The sequence below is a fragment of the Larus michahellis genome, chromosome 5 (assembly GCF_964199755.1).
Source record: "Larus michahellis chromosome 5, bLarMic1.1, whole genome shotgun sequence".
Lineage (NCBI taxonomy): Eukaryota > Metazoa > Chordata > Aves > Charadriiformes > Laridae > Larus > Larus michahellis.
Genome location: NC_133900.1, coordinates 38835861 through 38840284, shown reverse-complemented (window position 1 = coordinate 38840284; position 4424 = coordinate 38835861).

Sequence of the window (4424 nt, the reverse complement as noted above, 5' to 3'; positions counted from 1 at the left end):
ACCTCCCTCGACCTGCTGGCCACGCTTCTTTTGATGCGGCCCAGGATATGACTGAGGCAAAAAAGTTGAGCCTCCTCTTTGTCTGTTGTTATCAGTTTGCCGGTCTTGCTCATCAGGGCCAGGGCAGGGCAGGGGGGCGTATGCTTTTTTGACCTTCTTTTTCTGGCTGACATACCTGTAGAAGCCTCTTATTCTTTGTGTCCCTTGCCGAGTTCAGCTACAGCGGCACCTTGGCCTTCCTGACCCCATCCCTACACAACCGGGCAGCCTCCTTATAGTCTTCCCAGGATACCTGCCCCTGCTTCCACTGCGTGGGCATCTCTTTTTTGCCCTTTAGTTTGACCAGCAGATCTCAAATCAGCCATGCCAGCCTCTTGCCTTCCTTTCCTGATTCCTTACACCTGGAGATTGAGAGCTCTTGCACTCTATGGAAAGCATCCTTAAAGATGGGGCAAACTCTGATCTGCTCCCTTGCCTGTCCCTTCTGAACAGCCTGTAGCCATCAATAGCCACAATTCAGTCATGGGATTCATCCCACCAAGTTTCAGTAATGGCAACTAGGTCGAAGCTTTCTAGCAGAACAATGGCTTCCAGTTCCTCCTGTTTGTTGCCCATGATGTGTGCACTGGTGTAGAGGGACTTCAGCTGGGCTGTTGTCCATGTCACCTCCCTAGAGGTACACACCTTAATTCCTTTGAGGTATTTCACTAGTGTTTCCCTCCTGGCTCCTATTACCTCAGGAGCCCCTGGCTCATCCCTGTAAAACTTTAAGTGTGCTGCAATGTAGCCAGCACGTCTCAGAGCAACAGGCTGAGAGCCCTTGCTAGCACTGTCCCTTTAACCCTGGCATGTCATCCCACACCTCGTCACAGACAAGCCTGATTATTATCCCCCTCCCACTTCAAGCCTAGTTTAAAGCTCTGACAATGAGCCCCACTAGCTTGTTAGCAAAGACCCTTTTTCCCCTTTGAGAAAGGTGAATCCCATCTGATGCCATCAGACCTGGTGCCATGCAGGCCATCCCATTATCAAAAAACCCAAAATTGTGATGGTCACACCAGCCATGGTGCCATGGCTGGCTACATCTGTTTCTTACAGTGTCACTGCCTGCACCTGGAAGGATAGAGGAAAAAAAATTACCCGTACTCCAGATTCCCTTACCAACCATCCCAAGGCCCTTGTTGTGGTTTAACCCCCTGCTGGCAATTAGGACCACAGAGCCACGTGCTCTCTCCCCAGGGTGGGATGGGGAAGAGAATCAAAGAGTAAACCTTTCTACTTCCTCTTGTAGCTTTGCCACCAGATTGAACAGATCATCCACCTGGTCACACATCACACAGCTGTTCTCACTACTGCCATCCGTTACTAGTGAAAGGCTCTGGCACGCCTTGCAGCCTGAGACCTGGGTGGCTGCATGTTTTTGTGGGAGCTTTGTCTGGGTTGCCACGTCCATTCTGGCAAGCGCAGAGGACAGATGTAATCTCTTAAATTGAGCAACACAATTGATCCAATTAAGAAAAAAAAAAATCTAATTTTTCAATATATTTTTGCATGTGACAGTCATCTATCTTCCAAAACTCTCAAGTTATTTTTACAGATATTAATAGATAAGGCTTAACCATATCTTGGAACCTAAGATGCCTGCCTGCACCTATCTGTAGGGTTTGGGAATGGGAAACAGTGCACACCACCAAAATGCAAGTTTCCCAGTTAGCAAAAGGTACAGCTCCAACTGCATAGAATCAGGCAAAGCAGAAAAAAAAAATAATTATGAAACTCCTCTTTACAAATGCGATTTGAGGATTCAATCCATATCCCCTTCTCGCTGGAAAGAAAGATAAGGTACTTTGGAGGATCATTCTGGAGGCCGGTTTATCCGCCCATTCTCTCTCCTGCTCTGCATCTTTCAGATGACTTTGTACAGTGGCTGAAAGGGAGGATATGAACAGATGGCTGTTTGCTCTGATAACTGTGCCTGCTCCTAGTCAGATTAATTGGTTACAACCCAGTTAAAGATTACAGCCTGGTAAAATGATACAGACAGTCCTTCAGTTACTCTTGACAGTCCATGAAGAGACTAAAATACGTTCCTAAGAATGAAAATGGAGTTTCAATACATGCTAGGGATTGTGCAAAACACATTGCTGTAAAACACATTTGTCCTTCCAGACTCAAGCTTTAAAGAGTATAAAATTTACAGGAACGTGAAGGTCAAATGGAGGTTTAGAGACACAAGGCGTTCACAAGAATCAACAAACCCTAGGATATTTGACAGAATAGCATCAGTGTCATGACTTCTTTTTGTTTATCCAGGCCTTTGGCATCAAGCTGCTCATGGGACTTAGGGGCTGCAGTACTATCTAATTTCATACCTCTTCTGATTATGCTGAGAAGAGATTCCCCTTCAGAAAACCGGGAACACGCCAGAAGACTGGAGCATTGTACTGATACTCTCAAAAGAGGAGAGCGAGTTGACCTCAGTAATTATAACCCTCAGTGCAAGGAATGATAATGGCAAAAACCATGCAGTGCAATCAATAAAGAATGGAAGGATGGGAACATAAGCAGGGTCTGGTCTACCCAGTTACAAGGAATAGACTGACTCACAAACCTGACTGCATTCTCTGAGACTGGAGGATTGATTGCTAACAACAATCATGAAGGTGTAACAACTTTAGCAGAGTACTTCACATAGTGCTGCAGGGCACGCTGCTTAAAAAGGTAGCTCTTATCCTACACCAACGAAAGTACAATAAATGGATTAAAAATTGGCTAACTGGGAAACTCACAGAGAGTGGAGGAAGTTTCTAGTAGGGTTCTGCAGAGTTTTATTCTGGGTACACAGCCCATAAAGGTGAGGTTTTTCCTCCCTCTTCAATGAAACAAGCATATACATACATGTATATGTTTGTATTTGTGATACATACACATGTATGTTTATCACACTGAGACTAGAAAGGGTAAAAGGAGGATTGTAAGTAAATGCAGCCCAGTAACACATAGTACTCAAGAAAATACAATGCAATAAACCTAACAGTAGCAAGCGCAGGCCTCGCAGGATGAGAGTGTATTCTAGAAAACAACTTGAAAAGCATTTGGGTTTACGAAAAATTAAGAGATTACAGGCACATCTGAGTAAGCAAAAAGAGCGAGTACAATCCCCATGTTTGTACTGTGCTGCAGGGGAGGGGAGCAGCAGTAGAAGAGGAGCTCCTTTCTCAAGTCTTTGATTAAGAACTGGGGAGGAGGCAGAAAGCGACACAACAAAGAGGTGAGTGCTCAAGAAAATGCTTTGCAGGAGAGGCCTATGGAGCTCTAGCTGCTCAGGCTATCGAAAGGAAGACAAAGAGAAGACTTGGTTACAGTATGTAAACCCGTCACAAGGAGAAAATTAATATTAGAGAGCTGTTTAAGGCAGCAGAGAAAGACACACACAGAAAACCCCAGTGGTTCAAGCCAACAAAATTAATTCGTGAAATCAGACAAAGTTGTAATCTACAAGGTGATTAACCAGAGGAGCAAAGTACCTGAGGGGAAGATTTTTCATCTTTGCTTGGTGTTTCCAAACCAAGACTGGATGTCTTCATGGAGAACAGAAGCTTCAGTCTGACTCTTCACATCAAGGGGAAAACAAAATTGAAACTCTGCCAAAAGCACCAGCTTTCAGCCTGTAGTGCTTGCCCATAATTTACTTCAGAGGCTGCATGATCTCTCTCGCATCAGTGAGATCCAAGTCTTTTATCAGTCACCTACGCTCACCCAAGATTCATTTTCTCTCACTACCAAGTCTCAGTTTGGTTTTGTTTCATTTGTGGGGTGGTTTTTTTGTTGATTGTTTGTTTTTTATTTTTTTATGCATAGTCCATGTATCTTTAAGCAGGTTGATGAGTAGGCATGACCATTTTTAATGCATGTAATGAAAGAAAAAGTAACATTTTCAAGCAGACATCTAAAAACCCAGGGAAGCACACATCACCCACATCCACATGATGAATAGCTAGAATACATCCCTAACACGGACTTCTAACTGCTCTCGATCCTGACCTCATCCCTTCCTCCGCTACTACAAGATGCACGGCTCGTGCCAGGCCAATACATGTGTTCCACACTCCCTGCCTCTCAAAGAAAATTAGTGAAACAGATGACTTTTTTTTTTTTTTTAATCTGAAGAGAAGTCCCACGATCACACTAAAATGAACTTTTTTTTTTTTTTTTTAATTATATCACATCCTCCCCTGTAACTTGGACATTCCCTCTGCCCCAGTGGGCGGGTAAGCCTTCAGAAACACACCCTGCAAGCCCTCCCTTCCACAGGCTGTTTTCTTCCTGCAAGGCGACTTGTGCCTATTCAGAGACATCAGGCGAACCGTGCGCCACGACATACGCTCTCAGCACTTTGTAGAAACACGCAGCCTGCCTGCCTG